Genomic DNA, 27467 nt, shown 5'->3' with positions numbered 1-27467 from the left:
AGTAGGGGTGGTACTGAGTCAAACGGTTTTCAGAAATAGAGGAATAATGTACCTAGCTGTCTGCCTTGATCCATTGCTCTCCGGATGTCATGTGAGAAAAGTGCGAGTTAGGCTTCACATGCTCCATGTTTTCGGATTCCATGCTGGTCGGCATGGAGGATGTCATTCTGATATAAATACATCATCACGTTTGACTTCAGAATACATTCTGAGAGTTCTCAACAAATAGATATCAGGGTTACTGTGCGAGGTGCCGGGGCTAGCAGTGTATTTAACACTAAATTCTTCTAGAATCTTCATATGTAAATGATGCTCTAAGCCCCCCCCCCTTTTCTAATTCCGACTTTTGCTGTTGCACATGGATTAAGAAGAAACGCGAACTGACTTTAATCGACCCTGCAAATGGAGTAGAAAAGAGTTTGGCACCTGCAATAATTTAATTTGATAGAAATTAATTAAATAAAGGAACGTTTCATTAACGTAGTGAGAAATGAAAGGGTTGCTTTACCGATTAACAGAATGAAAGTTCTGTCCGAAATAACAATTTGATTTTGTATGACTAAACTCAAAATAATAATCAAAACACGTGAAACATTTACAATACATCAAATTGGATACTCAAATAAATGCTGTGAAGGTGAAGTTATACATAAACTAGATTGTGACATTTATGACGAAGTATGTGGAGCCAATTCCTTGCAACTCAAATCTTAAGAGTAACACCCAGCCAACCCAACATTAATTGCTGCTACATTAGTAAGAACTCAGACAATGAACACCCAAGATAGAACAAAGTTAGAAAAGACGAACAGGCGCGCTCTGCTGAGCTCTGATTATCGCCTAGCAAAAATGCCTGCTTTGCCGGTGCTGCGGACATACATTACCAAGCTGTCTTTTTAGCTGCAAGGACACGATCTGGCGTACTGGAAGCGATGGCTGGTTGCTTCGACGTCCCGTCGTGGTGATGATAACGTCACGAGTATAGCCAGAAACAAATTATCCTGGTCTGGTTGTTCCTGACTAAAGACTTCCTAGCAATACAAATGCGCCTCTAAGGGAGACGAAGAAGGCCCGCCACACAATCACTGACGGTACAGTGATTGATTTTCACAAGCGAAGTCACACAGTAACTCCGATACAGTCAACTTTAGCCAAAACTGCCCAAGACAGACAACATAGGACGCTTGTACGCAGAACGCTCAATTGCCAGCTGTACTCGGAAAGTTACGTTGAAACTTCAGCAACTTCGTCAAACAGTTACAATTAAATAAAAGTATATTAGACAGCCAACGGAAGGCAGGCTGTCCAGAGCAGCGAGAGCTCAGTCTTGCAACCGACCGAAAGGCGAGAGTTCACTCTCTTAAGAGCACCTGTACAAGCCGAACACAGAACATTCCCGCCCCCACGACAGCGGCCGTGGTTAAATGTTCCAATCAGCAACTCGAAAACCGGCGGAAAATTCCCCTCTATTGCCGACGCAGTACTATTCCACCAATGGAGATACTTGGCGCCAATTTCTGCGCCGATTTTGCTACGTCACGGAGCTATTCCCTGAGCAAGCGAATCACAGTTATGATTTTGCAGAAAACGCGGGAATTTGCCCGCCAAGAGTGAAGTAACGGAATCTGTAGCCCAGCCACTCCGTCAGGCCCCTGTGGGCGTGTCGCCGCCGCTCTTATGACAATGTCGGCGTCTGGAAAGCATCCACTTGACTCCCTCACACCCGTCGGCTTAACCCTTTCAAGATCAGCCGAACCCGCCTGTCACCGGACCACCCGGGTGACGAGAGACGCTACATGGGAAGTCCGCGTGTGAAGGAATAGCGACTTTTCACCGCACAGAATTAGAGAGGAAAATCGAAATATGAGAGGGGGCTCATGCCACCTCTCAACTGAACGGTAGTTTTATAGATCATTTTTGTAACTCTTCTTGTAGATGGGTGTGTACCGGTGTTTTCTTCCAACCACTGGGCATGGTTTTCTGTTTGAGGTATCTAAGGTATATGATGAATAATGATGAGCCTAACTCAGATGCTAATTCAGTATAGAATCTGACAGGGATTCCACTGAGTTGGGGCAATACCACAGAATTGTCCACCTGTTTAGCTGTGTGGTAACGTGTTTGCCTACCATGCAGCTAGCCCGGGTTCGATTCCCAGCCGGGTTGGAGATTTTTCCCCTCTCGTAGACTGGGTGTTGTGTTGTCCTCATCATCATCATCTACGCGCAATTGCCCAATGAGGCATCACTTGAAATAAGACTTGCAACCCGGTGACCGAACGTATCCGAAAGTGGTCTCCCGGACAACAATGCCACACGATCATTTCATTTCATTTTTTAGCCCTGTCTTTTCATTTGTAAATAAACATTTGTAGACTGAGTCAAGCACTTCCGCTTTTGCTTTGCTTTCTTCAATTTCAGTTCCTGTCTCGACCATGAGTGCCTGAACGCTAACTTAAGTACCATTCACACTCTTTACATATTACAATTTCTTTGGGTTTTGTGAGACATCCTTCGATAATATTCTGCTACGGTTGTCCATGAAGGCTTCACGTATTGCCCTCTTGACAACCAAATAAGTTTGATTTAAAATGTCCCCATATCGTATGCTTTGTTTTACACCTATTATCCACTATTACCTGTTCCCTTGGTGCTTACAGTGGCTGTATACCGTGGAGGGTCTATCCCACCATTAACAGTTCTGCTAGGTACATATCTATTAACTACATGGTCGACTATTCTTCTAAACTTGAGCAACAGTTCTTCTAAATGTTTCTCTCCAGCGCTAAATATACTTCGGAAAAAATTAGCACAATCTTTTACAGGTTTCCAATTCACTCAAGATTTATTGTGGCAACAGTGCATTTGGAGAACGTGAAATGATTACATTTACAGATGGATAGACAAGTGGTTCTGAGATACCAGGTATCGAGCCTTGTTGAAACACCCCTATTAGTGTGAGGTGTTGCCTCCATCGGCGGCAATGCAAGCGATGACTCTGGCATCCTGGCGATCGTACAGATTGCGAACACTGTTCTGGGATATGTTATGCCACGCCTGCTTGACCTGTTTACGAAGCTCCGTAAGAGTCAGATCTGTTTCTTGCTTTTGACCCAAGATATTTCTATCATGAGTGGACTTCCAAACAATCTATTCTAAGTAGTTCTTAGAGACTGCATTTAGTAATGTTTCGCAGGATGCCTAGGCACGCCCACTACTTACAAATCTTTAACGATTCCAATTGATTGTTGTATTAGTGGTGTGCTGAAGTACTAGCGAACTTAAGTTTCCTGTAAAGTTTTCGGTTACATCTGGAAATTAGTCTGGAGGACGATTGAGCGACCCAGTTATAAGTTTTTTATTCTGTCGCTGCGTTTATCCATTCAATGTCTCGTGCAGTATCAGTTTCTATCTCGGTTGTGTTGAGTTTCTTATCTTCTGCAACAAATTCACCAATTTCCATGAGCCTATCCTTTCGATAAACGCTTTATTTTTCTCCAAAAATCTCACTACTATCAATGTCGGTATTTAACCAGCTTTCTGTACCTAGTATAATATGAGCTACACTGCTTTTTAGGAACGCTTCAAACTCTAGGACATTATTGCGAAAGCTGGGACAGTTAATCACTAGGATTTCAGTACTCTTGCCTGTGGGAAGGTTTTCTTTTGGTCTCAAACTAACACTTTTGGCCCATAGAGCTATCTTCATCTGGACTGAATGGAGAGTCACCTAATATAAAACACTCTTGTGTGCACTTGGTCGGCTGCCTGGATACCAGCCGTCTGACATGTAGTGCACACCTGACCCATTTAGGGGGATCGTACAGTTCTCAACCGTATTGGGCAAGTCTAGGAAGATGCTGCCTAGCTTTTCGCAGTACCTTCAAAGTCACTGGTTCAGCTCTTCCACTAAGCTCTGAACCAGCTCATTGTCAGATCTGGGGACAATGCTGCCAATTGTGAGCTTCATTTCATCTCTAGGAGCAATGCTGCTCTTCTCAACCTTCTCCGCTCCTCGCTTGACATCTATGATCTCGGAGCCCAGACGACAGACACTCTTCATTCCGTCTTGCGCATAATTTGCCGTTGATTGGACGCTCTCCTCTCAATGGCCGTCGGAATAGCTTGAATGAGCCCTCCGTCATACACACTGAGCGCAATTAGTATACCTTCCCATCCTTTGCAGCCTTTTCCCTGACGAGTACAATTGCTCACCGCACGTTTTAACTGCCAATGATTAACAGACTTTTCTCCCTTTGGATTTGCCTCTTCTCGGCACAGGACATAGGCGGTTTAACAGGATAAGTGCGACGCATTCGTTGAGTTTCAGTTTCAGTGGGAGACAACACCTTGAACTTGTTCGGGGGATGGCTATAGCACCCTGAGTTCTCTCTCGTCCCTGTCTCCACTGCACACTGCCTAGCCATTCCACTAACAAGCCACTCACAGTCAAGTTGACGAGTAGTGTTAGTCCGGTACTTCCAGGGGAACTGATATGTGAAACACTCGTTTGACGCATTGTTGAATATTGATCATGAGTCCGGTGCCCGTATCAGAATGGATTAATAAAAGAGACCCAGAAGATACAAAGAAGAGCAGAACGTTAAGAGCATTACAGACATGCTCAACAAACACGAGTGGCAGACAATACAGAGGCGTTGTTCAACACGGGGAGGTTTTATAGGTGACATTCCAACAGCGAACATTCCAAAAATAGAAGGGCAGAATATTAATTCCTACCATATACGTCTAGCGAAACGATCACGGAGAGAAAATATGGCATATTTGAGCTCATGCGGAAGCGTAGCAACTGTTTTTCTTCCCACGCACCATTCGCGAATGCAACAAGGATAGGAGAGACGGTAGTGGTACCTGAAATACCCTAAGCCACTTACAGAAAAGTGGCTTTGATAGTATGGGTGTGGATACAGATATGAAGTTGTCAGAATGTTCAGATGGATATGCTGTTTACAAGCGCTATTAGAAAAGCCAAGTTTTTAATTTTTATTCCCAATTCTAGTCACATTTTAAATCTGCCATCAACTTTAACTATGGATTCATTCTGTATTCTGTGTTAGGCTAGCTAATGGACACAAACAATCTACAGTCTTAAAATGGTTCAAATGGCTCTGAGCACTATGGGGCTTAACTACTGAGGTCATCAGTCCCCTAGAACTTAGAACTGCTTGAACCCAACTAACCTAAGGACAACACACACATCCATGCCCGAGGCAGGATTCGAACCTGCGACCGTAGCGGTAGCGCGGCTCCAGACTGTAGCGCCTAGAACCGCTCGGCCACTCTGGCCGGCTCTACAGTCTTCCCTGCCTTTGACTCAGGCGTTAAGATACCCGAAGAATACACGTTGCGCAAGAGAGAAGGTTGCGGAAGAGGAATGCGAGAAGGAAACGCAGTTCCACCGCTCTGAGTGAGAGCTGGCCAGAGTAACGTGGTGATGGTGACGGCGCGCTGTGAGTGTGCGGACGTAGACGGCCAGGGAAGTGGCCAGTGGTTACAGACAGTGCGGCCGCCCCAGCCGAGGCTCGTCTTCATCGGCCCCGGGACGCAACAAAAGGCATCGGCGCAACCGCCGCTGTTACGCCAAATCGATGCCGTGTTGCGACAGCGCGCAAAAAAGAGCACGACGGTCGCCAGGTACAAAACGAACGCCGTTGTCTGTAATGGCCTCTGCAGCCGAGTGAAGGGACTTCAAAGTAGCAAGACTCGTCGAGAAGAAACCGTGGCTCTACAGCATCAACCAGCTCTAGAAGTTATTTACAACACGGATGTTTGTTAACTCAGTCAAGCGTTTATTTGCTGCATTAGGTCTATTGAGTGGGATTAAAACTAAGGCTTCAGAGATATCAATCATAAGATTCATTAATGACGTTCCTATCCTCATTGAAACTGAAGAAGAATTACAGGACTTTTTGAATGTGAAATGGACTGTCTAATGAGTACGGATTATGGATTGACAGTAAACCGAAGAAAGACGAAAGTATTGAGGAATAGCAAAAATGAAACCAGCGATAAACTTAACATCAAAATTGGGGACCACGAAGTATTCGAAGTTAAGGAATTCTCCTACCTTGGAAGCGAAATAACACATGACGGACGGAACAAGGAGGACGTAAAAAGCTGACTAGAACAGGCAAAGAGGGTATTCCTGACCAATTGAAGATTGCTAGTATCAAACACGACCTTAATCTGAGGAAGAAATTTCTGCGAATGTATTTTAGGAGCGCAGCATTGTATGGTAGAGAATCATAGACTATGGGAAAACCGGACCAAAAGAGAATGGAAGCATTTGACATGTGTTGCCGCAGGATAATGTTAAAAATTGGGTGGACTGATAAGATAAGGAATGAGGAGGTTCTCTGCAGAAGCGGCGAAGAACGTGACACAGCTAATTATGTACATGCTTCATAGCTCATTTGAACGATTATTTTATCAAAATGATATTTAACAAGTCAGTGTACAGGGTTTGTAGACACGATTGGTGCTAATATTAGTGAACACATTATTATTTTTAGTCCTAATCATGCAGCTACACCTTTTTCTTCTTTTATATACTGGCTACAACTTTTAAGTAGAAATCCGTCAATGAAACAAAAGGAGTTGTCCAGGAGAAATTATTTTAAATTAGATTTAAAACTTGCTGCAGTACGTTTTATGTTATTGGGCAAATGATATTGCATACTGAGCTCCTTTCTGAGCCACTCACAGCTTAAACAATTGGTAATAGAGATCGTTTTCTCCTCTACCTTTGTAGGTATTGATATCACTGTTCTTCTGAAATTGTGATGGATTATTCATGACGAATTTCACTAGCGAATATATTGTGACGGCGCAGTTAAAATGCCTAGCTCCTTGAAGAGGCACCTACATGATGTCCGCGGGTGAGGACCTCGTATTATTCTTACTGCTGGCTCTTGTACATTCAATACTTTTTTTCTAAGTCATGAGTTATTATTCCGTAAGACATTACTAAGTGTAAATAGGCATGATATGTCAATAGACTGATACGTTTGTTTCATACGTTAGCAATTATACAGAGAGCAAAAGTAGCTGAAGTTAGTTGTTTGAGAAGATCAGTAGCATGCTTCTCTCAGTTCAAGTTTTCATCAATATGTACACCCAAAAATAAGCAGCATTCTGCCTTCTTTACTGACTCATATTCATGTGCTACATCAGTGCTGGTATGACTCTATTTGCTGTAGGAAACTAGATGTAGCGTTTCCTCTTGTCTCTCTTTTCTTTCAAAATTCAAGGAGAGTCTGTTTAATGGTAAACACTGAGAACAATAACAGGTATTACAGGTAGGATGACAAGACATCAGGGAACAACTTCCACCATCCTAGAGGGAGCTGCAGGATGTGAAAACTGTAATGGAAGACAAAGGTTGGAATACATCCAACAAATAACTGTTGGCTTAGGTAGCAAGTGCTATTCCACGACTAATAGGTTGACACAAGAGAATCTGTTGGAAGTTGTTTTCGTCTTTGTCATACTTAATGAAGGGGTTCTCCAAAAGATATTCATATGAATATTAAGTCCATAACGGGTTCTACGATGTTACAAAATTTCCCGATCCATTATAACTGTATTACCAACCTAGATTCGAAATCAGAGCCATAATTCTCGCGCAATCCTCTGTCATCGAATGAGCTACCCTGATACGCTGTCCGCTGTAGCTCACAGGATCCTCAGTTGAGAATGTCAGACAGAAGAGAGCTGCATTGTCACAGTGGTACTTTGAATATTCCTCATAGCGAGATAATGGAAAAGTCTAAGATATCGTCAGTATTTGATTCATGAATAAGGTATTACAGAGAGAACAGAAAAATCCTCCACATCTTAAAAGTTGATTGACGGGTTACGTGGAGGCTGCAGCAGCGGTAACTGCTGGTGTTTTCAGCTAACGGCTTATGTTTGCCAGGCAAACAAAATGTTTTTATTGGCGAAATGTAAAAAAAAAAAAAAAAAAAAATCTGGCACTTTAGTTTTAGTTGAAGAAGTCGCGTACCTAAATGAAATCAAATCGTACTCGTACTCTGAGAGTGTGCCATGAGAGGTTTTGGGTCTGCATTAGAATGAAGACTGTACGAATGATCATAGATCTCTAGAAGGCTTGAAACTGTTAAGGAGAGTGTCTGATGTGATAGAAGAAGAAACAGGAGTCGATTTAGAAGAGATAGGGGTCCAGTATTAGAATCGGAATTTAAAAGAGGTTTGGAGGACATACGGTCAAATAAGGCAGAAGGGATAGATAACATTCCATCAGAATTTCTAAAATTATTGGAGGAAGTGGCAACAAAACGATTATTCACGTTGGTGTGTGGAATATACGAGTCTGGCGACATACCATCTGACTTTCGGAAAAGCATTATCCACACAATTCCGAAGACGGCAAAAGCTGACAAGTTCGAAAATTATCGGACAATCAGCTTAACAGCTCATGCATCGAAGCTGCTTACAAGAATAATATACAGAAGAATGGAAAAGAAAATTGAGAATGCGCTAGGTGACGATCAGTTTGCCTTTAGGAAAAGTAAAGGGACGAGACAGGCAATTCTGACGTTACGGCTAATAATGGAAGCAAGGCTAAAGAAAAATCAAGACACTTTCATAGGATTTGTCGACCTGGAAAAAGCGTTCGACAATATAAAATGGTGCAAGCTGTTCGAGATTCTGAAAAAGTAGGGGTAAGCTATAGGGAGAGACGGGTCATATACAATATGTACAACAACCAAGAGGGAATAATAAGAGTGGACGATCAAGAACGAAGTGCTCGTATTAAGAAGGGTGTAAGACAAAGGCTGTAGCCTTTCGCCCCTACTCTTCAATCTGTACATCGAGGAAGCAATGATGGAAATAAAAGAAATGTTCAGGAGTGGAATTAAAATACAAGGTGAAAGGATATCAATGATACGATTCGCTGATGACATTGCTATCCTGAAGGAAAGTGAAGAAGAATTAAACGCTCTGCTGAACGGAATGAACAGTCTAATGAGTACACAGTATGGTTTGAGAGTAAATCGGAGAAAGACGAAGGTAAGGAGAAGTAGTAGAAATGAGAACAGCGAGAAACTTAACATCAGGATTGATGGTCACGAAGTCAATGAAGGTAAGGAATACTGCTACCTAGGCAGTAAAATAACCAATGACGGACGGAGCAAGGAGGACATCAAAAGCAGACTCGCTATGGCAAAGAAGGCATTTCTGGCCAAGAGAAGTCTACTAATATCAAATACCGGCCTTAATTTGAGGAAAAATTTCTGAGGATGTACGTCTGGAGTACAGCATTGTATGGTAGTTAAACATGGACTGTGGGAAAACCGGAACAGAAGAGAATCGAAGCATTTGAGATGTGGTGCTATAGACGAATGTTGAAAATTAGGTGAACTGATAAGGTAAGGAATGAGGAGGTTCTACGCAGAATCGGAGAGGAAAGGAATATGTGGAAAACACTGATAAGGAGAAGGGACAGGATGATAGGACATCTGCTAAGACATGAGGGAATGACTTCCATGGTACTAGAGGGAGCTGTAGAGGGCAAAAACTGCAGCGGAAGACAGAGATTGGAATACGTCAAGCAAATAGTTGAGGACGTAGGTTGCAAGTGCTACTGTGAGATGAAGAGGTTAGCACAGGAAAGAAATTCGTGGCGGGCCGCATCAAACCAGTCAGTAGACTGACGACCAAAAAAAAAAAAAAAAAAACATCGGTTGAATGGCCTTCAGAGCGCTCCAGTGCACTGTTGATTTTCAGTGTGAGAGGAAAGGGAGCAATAACTCTTGTAACTGGCACTAACGACATGATGTTGCATACCAAGAATTAAACGAAAGATGGTGACCAACACTCTGCTTATCTTCTAGGAATTTATCAGTGCTTCACTATTGCAGTAGTTGTGTTGTGTTGTGTAGAGCACTTGCCCGCGAAAGGCGAAGGTCCCGAGTTCAAGTCTCGGTCCTGCACACAGTTTTAATCTACCAGAAATTTTCATATCAACGCACACTCTGCTGCAGAGTGAAAATTTCGTTCTGAAGTAGTTGTGTTGTTTAGCCAACATCCGCTTTTTCATACCTCAGAAAACATACCACCATATCCTGGCCAGCGCATAATCCTTATACACTTAACTAACATGCACAATAGTGTTCTGCGTAACTGCATGGTGCACTAATTGGGTGTTAAGACACTTTCTTTGTGAGGTTTCTTTTCGTTGCTCACTTTGCTGGTAATTACTCTCCACCTTGTTGATGATGCAGCGTTTCATCATTAGAATTATTTTATAATTGATTGTGTGGAGTCCATTGAGCGCAAAGGATTGATCTGTCACTATTTTACTATAGTTTATTGTATTCTTTGCCGGAAGGTATTACTGAATTATAGTAATAAAATCATGCTACGAAATTAGAATAAAACGTCAACTTTCATGAGTGCTTTAATCTTGGAGGATATTTCCTACTTGAGAATGCTGTTCAGTATTCTCCTGACACTGGAAAGTAAAATTCAGTACACTACTTGACTTTCGAATATTTCTTTCGACCGAGTGTACGCGCTCGACCACATCTGTTGCCTCCACATTAATGACTGCCGAATTGGTGTTCTCTCACAAACAAACCACCGGCAAACTCGTTGTCGAGTCCACAGGTGCTTAGCTGTGCGTATGTATTTTCTCTAGCTTCGGTCGAAGTGCACCAATTGTGACCTCACAGTCTCTCAGCAGCGAAAGTTATCTATTACTGATATGTCAAATTGGCATTGTTGGCATTATTTCGCAGCCACGTATGAACAAAAGTTTTCTTATTCTTCTTATTCCTCTTCTTCTTCATCTTCATCGTCTTTTTTCTTGTCTTATCCCGTATCTCTACGTGGGCTGCGTTTCTGTACTGGTTTTAACAGTGTTAGTGACAGCTCCTGGACGGATGCCCTACTTGTCGCCATTACTCCCCGGGGAACGGAATCTGCCGACCTCATCTGCCTGCGTCTAGAGCAAATCTCATCTTCGAGTGTGAGAATGTTTTCTCAATGTCTGCGTATCCTCTATTTACGCTGGAAGTGCGTACGTTGTTAGCTGGGGGAAACAACCAGAAACCACATCCAGGCTCGCCCGCTCACTAGTTATTGTAAACCCAAGAGGCAGATTCGATCTGTGGAAGTTTCGCCTCCACAAATCCCCGAAGCGGCGCGTTAAGTCGCTCACAGAAATAAAGGAAAACCTTTACAAAATGTTTCACTTGATATATGAATAAGAGACAATACTAAGACCACATTAACGACGAAGATGTTTTTTAATGAGTGAAAGTATTATTGGATTTGACAGATATGTCTCCCCCGTATCTGAGCGGCCAACATGAGTAACTGCCGTGGGCAACACGAACCTGGTCATTGTCCAGTTTGTTTCCTTGAACTAAGATGCTAAGATGCTTGAGAGAACCTGAAGTAAAAAAAAAAAAAAAAAAAAAAAAAAAATTATCGTAGGAAGTAGGTTGAAGAAGGTCAAGCCAGCGCTTATAGCATTTATAAATGAAGCAAAACATATCTTGTGAGTCCAGAACGAGATTTTCCTTTTGCAGTGGAGTGTGCGCTGATATGAAACTTCCTGGCAGATTAAAACTGTGTGCCCGACCGAGACTCGAACTCGGGACCTTTGCCTTTCGCGGGCAAGTGCTCTACCATTTTTTTTTTTTTTTTTTTTTTCATAAAGATCACTCTGTTAAAAGGAACATGGGAACATGTAGAGCATTTCATGGTATAGTTTGTGCATTATATATGAAGCGGTGAGAGAAACGTGAGGTTCATTATCAGCTGTCAAATGTGCACACTGACTGCACCCGGCACCTCCCAACTACGTGGGGGGTCGAGGAAGACTGCCTGAAGATAATTGGCAAAGGTTTTCCGATAGTGAGACCATCTATGAACCTCATTGTGGGCTTGCTGCAAGAAATACCAAAAGTCGAGTCGCGACTTGGCAGCATCCCCATAGAGGTACGCGATCGTCCAACCTTTGACCCAGATGATCGCGTGTGACTTAGTCGCCGGAAAGTAGTCACTCTCCGGATGTAAGAAGGAAGCAGGTGTAATATGTTGCGGGGTCACACGGAGGTAGCAAGCCACCATCTGTCTTCCTAGGAGCCATACGTCCTCCACCGCGATACAAGTTAAGCGGTGATGGTCGTCATCCACTTGGTGACATTTCGGGCATAGTGGAGTGTCCACTAGTCCAATTGCATGGAGCCGTTGGTTGGTGTTGAACTTGCCACGGGCGACAGAGAACCACAGTGCCCGAACGAAGGTAGGAAGGAATTTTTGGTGCACATGTCTCCAAATCTTCGGCGAATGCAATTTGGGGTGTTTGAGTTCAATGACATTACGACTTATCCGCCGTAGCAGCCAAACATAAAAATCCTTCGCGCATGGTGGTCTCGTGCGCGGAAGCTCGTCTCTGATATAACTAAGTTCCACGATAAATGTTGATACATGCGCAAATTGTGACGTAATGTTGCCCACCGCCACCGGAGGTGTGAGGGACGCTGGAACTAGGAGATCCAGTAGGCGGGATGTAAGGGAATCACGCCCGCTACGCCATTGCTTGTACATCGTGGCTAGAAGGAGCGCCGTCGCTCGGCAGTGAACATTCGTAAGTCCGAGTCCCCCTTTGTCCGTAGGGAGCGTGAGCGTTGCGTATCGCACCTTGAGGGGCGACCCAATCATCACAAAATAGCCTAGTGCTGATTGAAGTCGACGTCCGAGCGTGAGTGGTAGGGGCAGGATCTGCGAAATATGCACCATTCGAGAAACCACATAAGTGTTCAGATATTCGACTCGCTGCAAAGGATCAAGGCGCCGTAGGAGATGTTGTCGGACCATGTTACGTGTTGTCTGTAAAATACGTCGGTAGTTAACTGCCGTAGTATGTTTTACAGATGAGGTAAAGTCTATGCCGAGATAGCGGAATCGTTGCACATAAGGAAACGGACTGATTTCTTCCGGCGTAAGGCCCCTTCCAACCGGCATTGCTGCCGATTTGTTCATGTTCACTGCACTACCCGCCGTCACACTGTGGTCCAACAACAGTTCAAGGACCGTCTTCACCTCTTCCTCAGAACGAACGAGCAGCAGGAGGTCGTCCGCATAGGCACGACATTTGAAGGTGTAGCCCCGCAGTTCCATCCCAGAAAGAGAATTTGTTAGCCTCCCAATTAATGGTTCCAACGCTATCGCGAACAGCAGCATCGAAAGAGCGCAGCCCTGGCGAATGGATCGTCGAATTTGAATGGGCCCTGCTATACGCCCATTAACCTGTACCAAGGATTGTGCGCCCCCATAAATCCTTCTAATGAGACCAGTAAAACGGTCTGGAAATCCCATTTGTTCCAGTACAGCGTACAGATAGTTGTGGCGCACCTTATCAAAAGCACTGCCAATATCAACCGCCACCATCGCCGCTTTAAGCCGGCACTCCTTTGCTAGCGCTATCACATCACGGCATTCGGCAGTAGCTGTTTGCACATTCACCGATCCACCCGGTGTCGTCTGTTCTGGAGAGAGAACGCTACGAATTAACATACGACATCGGGACGCTAGCAACCGTGCAAAGATCTTATAGTCGGCATTAAGCAGGGTGATGGGGCGATAATGTGTGACCGTAATTCCTGGCTTCGGTTTATGTACTGGCATCAAGAGGCCTTCTATAAAAGCCGGTGGAATAGGCGCATCGGAATTTAACATCTCGTTGTACATTTCCGTCCATCGCGGTGCCATTTCGTTGCGAAATTCGAGATAAAATTCAGCAGGAAGTCAATCAATGCCTGGGGACCGATTCAACGCACCATTTGCGATCGCATCATGTACTTCCTCACAGCTAATGGCTTCCAGTAAGGTTCCCGCGGCTTCCACCGTCAGTGTACGGGAGACGTACGTGGCTATACGTTCGAGGTCATCGACAGGGGCTGCTTCTTCCCGATAAATGTGTTGGTAATGGTCGACGAATGCAGAGACAATGTCCGCTTGACGCGTCACTCTTCGGTCTTCGCGGGTGATTAATTCCTGTACCAAAACGCGTCGTCGGTGTTTTCGTTCATTCACGACGTGGTGCATGGAAGGAATCTCGTGCATTATCGTATCGTGACATCTGGCGCGCACCATGGTTCCCTGAAGATGTTTCCGAGCTAAAGCCACGAGTTTAGCTTTTATCCTTTTGCGTTCGATCCAGACGTCCTGTCCCGGTGGACCATCGTCCAGGTCGCGCAGTGCTGCAAAATAAAAGTGGTCGTACGTCGGCGCCATTCTGCCATCTCCCTGCTATATGAGATGAACGTACGGCGAAGCGCCGGTTTAGCACAAGTCAGCCACCAATCAAGCTTCGTCGCATACCTTCCAACCCTTCGCTCGCACATCGTCCATGTCTCAAGGATTCGGTGACGGCATTCAGGATCATGTAGATGTTGAATGTTTAATTTCCACGGGGCCTTACTGTTCCACACCTCTCTACGGGGAAGAAGCACCGTACAGATGTAAGCGCTGTGATCTGAAAATGCCAATGGCCAGCGTTCCGCGTCCTGGACATCATTTGCGTGAGCCCGCGAGATATAAATGCGATCTAACCTGCTCGCCGAATGACTGGTCACATAGGTGTAACCCGGTGCATCTCCATGTCGTAATTCCCACGTGTCACGAAGTACAAGGTCGTTGACAACGATTCGCAACTCCTGGCTGATGTTTGCTTGCGGCCATTGGTCTTTCTGGCTGAGAACGCAGTTGAAACCTCCACCAATTATTACACATTCATAACGTCCATGGAAAAGTGGGGCAATGTCTTCTGCATAAAATCGTGCCCTTTCCCGCCGCCGATTGTTTCCCGACGGTGCATAAAGATTGATGATGCGTGTCCCAAACGTCGTGAAAGCCATTCCCCTGGCCGACGGAAGGTAACACACGTTTTCCACTGGGAAGCCATCTCGCACGTAAACTGCCACCCCACTCCCATTGTGATCTCCATGTGACGAATAGGATTGGTAGCCTGCGATGTATGGGAGTGCAGCTATGTGGACTTCCTGCAGCAAAGCAATATCCACATCAGATGCCCAAATCGTTTCCTTCAGTAGGTGTATTTTGGCCGGCGAACGCACGTCATTTATATTTAATGTCGCAATACGGTTCGCATGGCGTTGAATCCCACTCTGTCGACGCGCAAAAACATCTCCCTGCTTCGGCGCTGGGGGCTGAGTTAGAAGACGTTCTCTCGCCCCTCTCCCTTCACCTTCAGCAATTATTAGGCTGTCTTCGTGAGTGCCGGCTGCCTCTGTATGACGTCCGGCGCCTCCTCAATATCGTCATACCACATCTTTGCAGGCAGTGATATATTCGTGTCCATTGCCACATCATCTGCGTCTGGAGCGCCAACTGGTTGTGCTTCCTCTTCAGCATCACCACGTCCCGGTACCGGCAATGTGACAGACCGCTGCGGGTCTGATCGAACAGTTTCCATTGCCTCATCCTGTTTCGTAGAGGCTGTTGTGTCGTCTTGGTCCACAGGCACATCGTCGACGGGGCAAGGGGTCATCCCTAGGAGATGTCGTGCGACGACGCCGTTTCCTCCTTTTCGGGGAACGGTGTTTGCGTGATCTTCCTTCCGTGTCCTCAGATTGTAAGGAATCACGGCTGCCCGACAGAAAAGCATCCGTAGGAACAGGAAGTGTTTCGAGTCCCATCGTTGTACTCGGCGGGAGTTCGGTCGAAACTGATGCTGTCGTCTCAGAGTGCGTTCCAGACGGAACAGCATCCGTAGTGGCTGGAACTGCTTCGTTTACTATCAGTGTGCTTGGTGGGAGTTCGGTCTCATCTGATGTTGTCGCCGTAGATTGTAAGCTCGATGGAGCAGCATCCTCTGTCATCCCGACGTCTGCTACAAGGTTTCGGAGAGTGCCATCTTGATCTTCCACCGGGGCTGTGTCCTTTCGGTCATCAGCGGACGCAGTGAGGGCCTTGGCATAGGTGATCGGTAGTACTGTCATCGCTGGCGACGGCTCCCGCACACCTGAAGGCAGTTGCGTAATCCGCCGTTGCATACAGTTCGACCTGAGGTGTCCCTCCTGGCCACAGCCAGAACATGTACGTGGTTGACCATCGTAAATCACCACCGCCCGACAACCACCAATTGTCAGATAGGACGGTACATGTTTCTGAAGATCAATAGTGATCTGTCGCACTTCGCTAAGAACAGGGTACGTGGCGAATTGTGTCCAGCGTTCTGCTGTGTGACCATGTACCGTGCCGTATGGCTTAAAAGCCTCGATAACTTCGTCAGCCAGGAGCTCAAATGGCAGCTCAAACACACGTATTGTCCGTACACCCAGACCAGCATGTTCTACAGTTACCGTGCCGACATTCCCGTCACTATGGCAAAATCGGAGACCTGCTTTTGTCGCCTGTAGAATTCTCTCACACGCCGCGTCATTTACCATCTTAACATACACCGTGGGACTAACGATGGACAGGTGAATTCCAACAATATCGTTTGGCGGTATCTTGACGTCCTCTCGAATGAATCGTTCCACTGCTAAAGCCTTTGGTCGTTCGTAGTCTTTGCAGAAATTGAACCGCAATGTAGTTTTCCTGTACTTGTTCGCCATGATCGTTGTTACTAGCCCGCGCGCAGACTAAGTCCAAAAGTAAACAAACACTCGCACTCGCCGCACAGGCGGAAGTATCGGACCTCCGCTTCGCTCGGTCGCTAGCGCCGAACTGGTGGAACTAGCACTCCTGAAAGAAAGGATATTGCGGAGACATGGCTTAGCCACAGCCTGGGGGATGTTTCCAGAATGAGATTTTCACTCTGCAGCGGAGTGTGCGCTGATATGAAACTTCCTGGCAGATTAAAACTGTGTGCCCGACTGAGACTCGAACTCGGGACCTTTGCAGGAGAGCTTATGTAAAGTTTGGAAGGTAGGAGACGAGGTACTGGCAGAAGTAAAGCTGTGAGTACCGGGCGTGAGTCGTGCTTCGGTAGCTCAGATGGTAGAGCATTTGCCCGCGAAAGGCAAAGGTCCCGAGTTCGAGTCTCGGTCCGGCACACAGATTTAATCTGCCAGGAAGTTTCATATCTTGAGAGTGTTAACGAGAATACACTTTTTGAGATTACGAAGATGTCAACTACAAAATACAAGTAGCTAAAGGTTATCTACGGCTTCTACAGAAATCAGTATAGCAGTCGAAACACATTCGTGGGAGGCAACAACTGAGACTAAATTTATATCCCCCATGTTTTTAAACATAGACAATGAGAAACAACTAAAGGGAACTAAATGCAAAGTTGGAAACGCATTTAAAGTTGAGAGAGTAGAATTATAAACTCAATGGTTAAACGAAGTGGGTAGTGCCTTCAAGAGGTTATATACACTTTGTAAATACTTGTGAAGTGCACGGCAGTGGATACTTTCCGCTGTACCACATATTAAAGTTCCATTGTCGCATATGTAGCGCTCGATTGCTGAAATACCTTTGTGCACGGTGTAATTAGTCTTATTTTGTCTTCGCATCCCGTGCTGGAGCGACTCTTCCGGGACTGGTAGTATATATACTATGTGATCAAAAGTATCCGGTCACCTGGCTGAAAATGACTTACAAGTTCATGGCGCCCTACATCCGTAATGCTGAAATTCAATATGGGCCCTCCCTTAGCCTTGATGACAGCTTCCACTCTCGCAGGCATGCTTTCAGTCAGGTGCTGGAACGTTTCTTAGAGATTCACTATCACATCGGAAACAGTGGTCCTAGGGATGTTTGGGAATGTGGAAATCTCGCGTACAGACGTATGACACAATTGATACCCAATAACCTGACCACCTTTGAAGTCAGTGAGTTCGGCGGAGCGCCCTATTCTACTGTCTCGCGATGTCTAATGACTACTGAGGTCGCTGATATGGAGTACCTGGCAGTAGGTGGCAGCACAATGCACCTAAAATGAAGTATGTTTTTGGGGGTGTCCGGATACTTTTGATCACATAGTGTACCTACAGTACATTCCTCATTTAACAGTGTTTTAAACTTTATAAGAAGGCTTTCCTATCATAATTGGCTCGCCAGCAAGCCAGTTCACGTTTGTTTAAAATGTTAGAAAATATCGCATTAAAACAGAAGTAGAAGTGCAATCTCTCCTATACTGCACCAACTGCAGAAGTATGTTGGGCCTCTGCAGTAAATAGGGCGGCTGAAAGTTGAAACCCAGGACTCGTGGGCGTACTTGCTCCACACCAAGGGGCTTGTCCACTCGTTGCACACAGAGCCCAAACGCCACTGTGGCTTGTGGACGGTTGTAGAAAACGCGATTCAGTGGTGGACGAGCAACAGTATGGTATGTAGGTGAAGTAGGGGCAGCGAGGAACTTACATGCCTGGTGCACCATGAAGAAGTGCCGTCGGATCGTGAGTGGCGGTTCCCCGCACTCGGGACAGAGACTGGGTACGTGACTGATCTTTTAAACAACTGTTGCTGGCCTGATCCCCTCATGGTGGACCGCGTCAATGATCTTCAAATAAAAAGGCCTCGCGGAACCATATACTGTACTCCCATAGTCCAGCCAGGAACGCACGAAAACCCTATAGATCTGGAGCAGATGTACTCTGTCTGCTCCTCTAGACCTGTGGCTGGCATTTTATGATGTTCAGTGTCTTGAGGGTTTGGGCTTTCGGGTCTCTCAAGTGAGACAACCACGACAATTTAGGGCAAAAAATGAGGCCTAGAAACTTCAATGAGTCTCTAAAATGTAGGATTGTGTCTGTCATAAGCAAATCAGGTAAATTAAAAATATGTCGATGAACCGTGAATTTACTTTCAAAACTTTATCTTAAGAATTTATTTACTAGCGATTCATCAAGAACATTAACACATTTAATCACACTATGTGAGCGTGGAAGTAGTTGCCAGTAGGTAACAGATGAAAACAAATTTCTTTCAACAAATGGAAACTGTACTCCTAAAAACCCTGTTTTTTTTAAAAAAAAAAGAACAGATTTAGAAACTATGATCAGAAAGCGCCCTCTAAATATCAAGTTACAATTTATTCGGAGGCAGAAATAATTTTTTTATTTTTTTTTATTTTTTTTTTATTTTTTATGTTTTTGACAGTATGAGCTTTCGAGCTGAGAACCTTGCCGCTCCCTTTTAACACGTTCGTAGTCATGACCGCTCACAACAACCTCTGAAAGATTACACGGGTGCAAATCTACAATACACCAGATTACTTTAAACTAAAAATTTTTACAACTCACACAAACACATAAACTATGCACCCCGTAGGAGGGATGGAAATGGTACAAAACACTCATATTAAAAAAATTACTTGCCACCGAAAGTGTAACTTGTTTTTAAAAGAAAATTCTTACGGTGGAAGGGTGGCAACTTTATATACCAAAATGACCATTTAAATAAAAACCAATGAAATGCAGTCTTACATTACACATATACCGCCTCTCAAGATGATAGGCAACATAAAAACATATTTCAGGAATTCGGCCGTTACACTTCCAGCAATAAATTTGATAACACCGAATCCGAGAAATCACTAACTGCCTAACAATTGCGGACGAAAGACAGACGAGCAAGCTGGGGACGAGAGACTGACCAAGAAAACAAGTAGAATTTAAGAGTAAATGAAACAACATATCACGAATCACTTAACTTCTAATAAACTGCGATGTCTGGCGAAGACCTGGCGCAGCATCCCCAAAACGCATTGCCGAACCGTCCGCTGCCAGCCGCTTCAACGGACGCACGAAGGCGCGCCGATCTCCCGTCTCACGGCGTCGCAGCTCGCACCGGCCAGCCCGATGTCGTGGGTTGACTCCTGTTGCTCTCGTGTCGGCCGCGAAGCCACTACCCCTCGCTATACGGTGCGGTCCACTGGACTGACGTGGCGACCTCACGTGCGTCGACGGTCAAGACGGACAAGTCGTGTCCGAGTACGCGACCGACCAACCGATCGATCCAACCGCCGATGACCATTGCCTGAACAAACTAAAGCAGACTGGCGGCTTAACACATACTATAGTTCAATTCTTTTATCTTGGCGGCTCGCGCATGCCCGCCCAGACGCGAGAGATTGCTGCGTTGCCAGTTGCACACGACGCAAGCGCCAATAGAAGCAGCGCCATAGTATAGCATAGTTCGCAAGTTTACGTTTAGGGGGGAGCGCGCAGTTCATGAAGTAAAGCCACCACGGCCGCATTAACCCTTTCGCTGCTACAAAGACGTGCTCCCTGCATTCCGCGCTGTGCGCGATTTTGTCACTGCACTGCTCGCCTGTGCAGACACATCGTGTTCCGACTGCTTTGACACTCTTATCATTCGATTCCACAAAAATTATTTGGCCCAAAAATTAGATTTTTACACATCTTCTTGACTGATACCTTCCCCCCATAAATAACTTAATTTTGTTTCGATGTTCAACGCAGTTATTATGCAGCATTAAATATAGTAAACCATTGCACGAAATTTTGAAGAGTTTGCAGAGGTAAAAGTCCATAGAGTATACTTTCCGTATGGTCGATTTTAGTTGCCACAATGTTGAGAATGAAATGTGGACAAGATACCTAAATTTCATATAAAATTTACTGTATAACAATATCTCATTTAAGTACCACAAATGTGTCGTATGTAATATTGATAAATATTCCGTCTTTCGCGACTGTAACAAAAGTTTTATTTACACTGAGAACGTTTGGCTTTATTTTAAAGCACTTCAATCAATCAAAAGGAAGTAGACAAAATACATTAAACAAAACTGTGGACTTACAAAAACATTAGGACTTCAATATACTGTGTATCAGTGAAGTGCTCTGAGCTATGTCAAATACAATTTTTGCGTGTGGCACACACAAACAGCATTTATTTGCTAAAACACTGATCAGCCGACACAAACGATGAATATTGTGTTACCGCAGCACAAAACTACGATAGGTGACTTGGCAATTGAGGAGACAAAATACTGTCCACTGAAGATGCTTCAAAAGAGAAAAACGCGTCTGGTCTAAATAAGACGCTTATTACAGTTGCAGAGGAGGAATATATTTCAGTACCATTGGTAAAACTGCGACTGTGGAACAAAAACAAGAAAGAGAACATGAGTACCATTGTGTATGTGCCATACCTTTCATTGATTGAAGTGCTTTAAAATAAAACCAGACGCGTCCGGTGTAAATAAAACTTTTATTACAGTCGCGAAAGACAGAATATTTTTCAGTATTACATACGACACCTATGTGGTACTTAAATTAAATGAGATATTGTTATACAGTAAATTTTATATGAAATTTAGGTATCTTGTCCACATTTCATTCTCAACATTGTGGCAACTAAAATCGACCATACGGAAAGTATACGCTATGGACTTCTACCTCTGCAAACTCTTCAAAATTTCGTGCAATGGTTTACTACATTTAATGCTGCATAATAACTGTGTTGAACATCAAAACCAAAATAATTCATTTATAGGGGGAAGGTATCAGTCAAGAAGCCGTGTAAAAATCAAAGTTTTGGGCCAAATAGTTTTTGTGAAAACGAATGATAAGTGTGTCAAAGCAGTGGGAACACCATGTGTCTGCACAGGCGAGCAGTGCAGTGATGACAAAATCGCCCACAGCGCGGAATGCGGGGAGCACGTGTCTGCAGCAGCGAAAGGGATAATGAAGAGAAAAAGCACTAGAAATTTCCAAAAATTGCATTCAAACGAATATAATTCGTGAAGTAAGGCACTTCGATATTGTTTTTAAATAATGAAAATATTAAACACCACACATGGTTTGAACTCATAACCTTTCACGTAGCAGCCAAACACCTTAACCATTACGCTATCGTGGCTCGTCCGCTTACATAATGCCATGAGGATTATAACACGTCACGCAAAATACTGACAAACACTGTTGGTATAATTATGAATTACTCACGCTTCGTCGAAGTACAATAGGAAATAAACAATTACCGCTGTTCTTTATTGCGAAAAAGCAGTATAAAAGAAAGTCTGCTATCAAGACATTGCTTTTGTTCTATTACTTTATTTATGACTGAACGTTTCTAAAACTGAAGACACTCGTCCATGCTCTGCACTGCAGTCGAGATCTGGCAACATCGTTCTCTGTTCATTGGCTGACTGTGTTTTGTGACGTCAGATGCGCAGAACGAACCTAAACTCGGCCGCCAACATAAATGACGCGCACTTTAGCACTCCGGACGACAGACAGACACTGACTGCCCCACACTGACGCGGCTGACCAACTGACCAGACTCCTTCTAGCTAGCTCATAGCGCCCCTTAAATGCACGTGAGCAGGCTACCTTTCTCCTTTCCCACCAGAGGGAGACACCAAAGCTGCGACTGCCACAGCGGCGCCACCGCCAGAAACGGAGGGCGACTGCTTCACACTACGCGCTGCGGCGCGCTCTTCAAAACAGTAATTTTTACCACGGCTCAGTCGAGAACGATTAAAATGAACACAGACACATTTATCTGGAGAAAACTGCAACCACGTCTTTGCACCCCACTCCTCCAATTGCAACTAGTGGATCGCTGTTGCAACAGTAGAGGAGGAACAGAAAAGAGCAAAATCGTCCACAAATAAGGATCTCTGTACAGGATTCCTTAGCGTTGACGTGATACTGTTTATGACTATGGAAGCGACGGTAACACTTAAAACACTGCTGAAACCGGAAAGACCGTGGGAAAGTGGCCACGAAAGCCCAATTGCTGCAGTTGTGAGAGAAGACGGTGTCTTCAAGTAGTGTCGTACAACCTACTGATATCGAAGGATATGTCAAAACAGTGATGTGCACATAGGAAAGGCTGCTGAATAGCTGCCTCTAACAGGCTCAGGTTGTCGACAGTGGGCCTAAATACTGAGAGCGGATAAAGAGTTGCCAGGTCTCTAACGACCAGACCAGACGACGTTTAACCATCTGTTCCTGGGTCTTTCCTACACTTCTCGTTAAGGCGATACTCCTGTGACTGCTGGGACACGTGCATTTCTTTCCTGGTTTTAGGAGAGATATCATAACTGCCTCCATGATCTGGGGAAGTTATCTGTCTGCCATATCATAAACATTCGAGGAGGATTTCCTTTGACGCCACTAACAAATGTTGAAGCATACAGTACCAGGTTTGGTCGTGACTAGGTGCATAGTCATCAACCTCAGATATTGCCGATTCCAGCTCCCACATGGAGAAAGGGCAGTTTTAGGACTGAAGTCCAACTTGCCTCTCTCTACAGTCGCACGGAAGCAATGAAACGCGAGATCCGGGCTTCCATTGGCAGTAGTTTGTGCAAAATGCTAAGCCAGAATCTGAGTGATGTCTCTGTTTGTTTTGGGAGACATCCCGGTTTTAGCACTGCTGCTATTAGTAAACGACTGTATCTACCGGAAATCCTCTGGATGGCTTCCCATTTTTATTAGAACAAGTGGAATGGTTGATGCAGTCCAACAAGGCTTGCTATGACCTTTTGGTGCTCTTTGTAAATACAGGTCGAGTCTTGGATCTCGCGACTCGAAATGGTATGAGGTTGTCTGCTGTAGGATGGTATTTAAACCGTCGAAGATCCACACGCTTGTCCCGGCTTGCTGAACGGCACTCATCTGTCCACCAAGGTACAGGTAGACTTATAAGATGAAACGTGAATTTGAGATGGATAAGTCAGCTGAATGATGGGTCACTTGTGTGATGTGGTACACCCATTCCTGGATGCTGTTGCGATCTGCCACCACACGGTATTTCCTTTCCTGTTCCACTCGCAAATAGAGCGAGTGAAAAACGACTGCCTACTCGTATCTCATCTTCGTGGTCCGTACGCACAATGTATGTTGGCGGCATTAGATGTTCAAAGACAGCCAGCTGGATAAATAGCGTCCAGTTAGCCTTGCTGATCACCGATTTTGTTGGTTTCTGTTGAAGCAGGCCTCCATCCAGTCAGTTAATGCGGTGTAGCAAATAGTCACTGGAAAGAATGTCATCAATGGCTTCCCACAGAACAGAATCCGCAATGGTTAGATACCAGGGAGATAGGTCGATGGCTCAGAATGACCCAGTAGCAGCGCAGAAACGGTTGCGAGTACCACTGTTTAGGATGCACAGCCCGTGAGACGTCCCCAAGGGCAAGTAAAAGTCAAGACCCACAAGACATGATGAGCACTTAAGTCTTCCAAGAGGAGAAATGGATGTAGGAATTGTTGCATAAGATCTGTGAGAGCCTCAGACTCTACTCCATCAGACAGAGGAGGTAAATACAGTGAGCAAACCGCGATCCTCCGACATTTGTGAAATTCAGCTGCAACTGCTCTCAGGTCAGTAGCCACGGGAAATCAGAGGAGTGATGTGCGTTATTTATTAACACAGCAATCCTTCCTTTTGGCGTTTCCCCAGTCTGATCATCCCTGCAATAGATGATGATGATGATGATGTTTGGTTTGTGGGTCGCTCAACTGCATGGTCGTCAGTGCCTGTACCAAGTCCCAATTTTTACACAGCCCAATGTATCCATTTTCACGAATGACTGTATAGCCCTGTAGGACAGGGTCATCAGATGCTTTAAAATGCGTTCCCTGAAACAGATGCACACTGGTGCTCCTGTGCTAGGAGCTTCAGGTCCTCTACATGTGTCTTGGTTAACCCCGTCTTTCCGCCTGGTAGGGGAGCCTATTGTATGAGGAGGCTTAGCTTTTAGACAAGATGATTGCCCCTGTCCAACATCAAGGTCCATTAGCTCTGATGAAGAATCAAGAGTTACATTAGAGAGGAGATGAGTTTGACATCATTGGACAGTTGACTTACCGTCTCGATTAGTGGTTGACGCTCTGTCTTAGATTTTTTGCCGTAAGTGGGTTTTGGAGCCACAACTGTGGCTGAGGTAGCAATAGCACTGGACAGTAGACCAGGCTAAATGTTTGGAGGGGCAGGGAACTCTTCAATAGCGACAACCGTAGCCTTTGTCGGAAGTCCTGGGTGGAGGTATGGGCTTAGAAATAATTGCAGCAGAAGTGTGCCCAAGGTGCTGGCACTTAAACAATGCATTGGATTTTGGAAATAAGGCCGCATGCTGAGGTGAAGGAAACCTGCCTTGACATGCCCTGGAAGTTTCGTGCTGTTGAATGCAAGTACAGACCAGCCCAATTTCACATGATTGCCATCCACCCTTTTCATTATATTTTGACATCAGCAATGTCTACTTGGGCCCACTCATTTTTCAGTTCTTCTTTGGGAATGTCAATAATATCCCTAGAAATCACAACACCTTTGCTGTGGTTCAAGGTGTTCTGCAGTTCTGTTTCTATTGCATACTCCCCAAGGCATCTAGCTTTTTGGAGGTTAACTGCTTGCTGGGAATTAAAAGTTTCCCCTAGTAATGTTCCATTTTGCAAGCGCGTGACTGACTCTAAAGAGCCACATATTCCCTCTAAGCCCTTTTGCATATAGAAGGGCGAAACCTCTTCAAAACTTCCCTCTTTCCGCTTGACTATGACAAACACATTGTGGCCAGCAGCATGTGTTCTGTTATTACAAATACCACCATTCTGAATAATTCTAGCATCAATAGGATTGGCGACATGAGCCCTCTTGTTTGATTGTGTGTTGGTATCTACCAGCGGCCCACCCTTTCCGCTTCGGAAACTTCGAGAGTTCCATCTCGGTTTCACTAGTAGCTAGGGAACTAAGGGTCCACACAGACAAAGCTCTACGTGCCTGAGTAAGCCTTATATAACTGATGTGCGGTAGGTTCCCCAGAGGTTGCCCGCTGTTACACAACAGCCATGCATCTCATCCGCGCGGCACACCTTGAGATTGATGTTTGTTTTTACAGAGATTTTTACGATCCTCGCGATCCATGTGGTCAAGCCAAGGTCCACGTTTCATGTGACACACAACGTTCCCCATCTGCGCTGCTCGTTGGTCACTGAAACACGCCCAGAGCTTGCGGTGATAGGATTGTCGGTGCTTACCAGTCCCCAGTTTAGCAACCCTGGGGTCGCCAAGCCCGCATCCAGCAGCGGAATGCTGAGCCCCTGAGGGGCAGAGCTATTTGATGCACTCGCCAAATAGACAACAGTTTCACATTAATACGCCGTGCATGTCAACACTCAGCCAGTTCTAGTAATAGATACCTGCTGTTCTAATTCGTGTTGCCTACAGTGGTCAGACAGACCTCATTCGCAGTCACCAGTTGTAGACCAGTCAGACAGCTAAGGCCGACTGCCGAAGACAGTCAAAGTGTTTATCAATTGAGAGACAGAGCTTATAAACTCTCTAAACTGCAGTCTAAACTGAGCTACAAATAGATTAGTTCGCCATCATTTAATGTATTGGGTTGGATTAGGTTTAGAACTTTTACATCAGTGATACGTCTTCCCACAAAGCGAAAGCTGATGTATATTATTTTTAAAAAATGATTGTTCTAGATATTCTTGTTGCCGCAGTTATTCAGTTATATAAGGCTTGCCCTGTGACCTGATCTTGGTAAGCGTGGAAGTACGCCACTTTCCTATAGCCACGGGATTCTGTATCTGGGGGTTGGCTTTCTGCTACCCTTGCGTTGTGCTCTAATATTTTCGGTGAACTCAACATCTCAGATATAAGGACTGGTACCCAGTATGCAGTATAAAACATCTGCTTACTTAGATTCTTTTGCATCCAGAAAAAATCCAATTTCAGGAGAGAATGCAAGTAAAATAAAGAAAATGTATACCTTCATCCCAACGAATTACAAGCGTAGCTTATTTTACATCCAAAACATGAATTGATGACCACTCCACGTTACTTGAATCCAAGATCTTTCTCTTAACGCACATAATACAGGCAATAAGAGACTGAAAGTTTCATCGTAATTAAGTGATGTTTAAGCACTAACGCTGTGTACCTGCTGCTGGAACACCTCCTGGCAAAATTAACTTCCGTTGCAACGCCATGCAGATGCAGTCGCTTTTTAATAACACTGCCTGATCAGAAAGCATGACTTGCGGAATTCCATCTGGCAATTGCTCCTACCTCCCAGCACAGAGAGCGACGCAGGGCAAAGAGATTTACTGCCAACACTTCTGTCGGGATGATTTAATTCATGTAATTTTAGATCCTAGAACGGAATGGAATCGCCTTGACGTCTTCTCAGAAGCAATTATTCTTACAACTCGTTTTGCTCCCGTGACTATGTGTTATTAGCGACTTCATTAACAAGCAAACGTGCCGTCAAGTTTAATTTTCTTTTCTTTTAATTGCCTTGTTCCTCTAAAAATTAAGTCCACTTCTTGAGTTGAGGGAATAACTGCAGAACGGTCTCATGAGTATCGTGGCTGCATTTGGAGGTAAATTCGTTTCTTGTTATGAGAAAACTTTGCTGAAAAGACATCTCTCAGATAACGTGCAGTAACCGCAGACTGATTTATGACCACATATGCAGCAGAACTGCTGGTACTGACAAATCTATTCCTC

This window comes from Schistocerca serialis, chromosome 7, assembly GCF_023864345.2.
Source record: "Schistocerca serialis cubense isolate TAMUIC-IGC-003099 chromosome 7, iqSchSeri2.2, whole genome shotgun sequence".
NCBI classification, from domain to species: Eukaryota; Metazoa; Arthropoda; class Insecta; order Orthoptera; family Acrididae; genus Schistocerca; species Schistocerca serialis.
The sequence above is the reverse complement of the archived record's forward strand: the minus strand, read 5'-3'. Positions refer to the sequence as shown.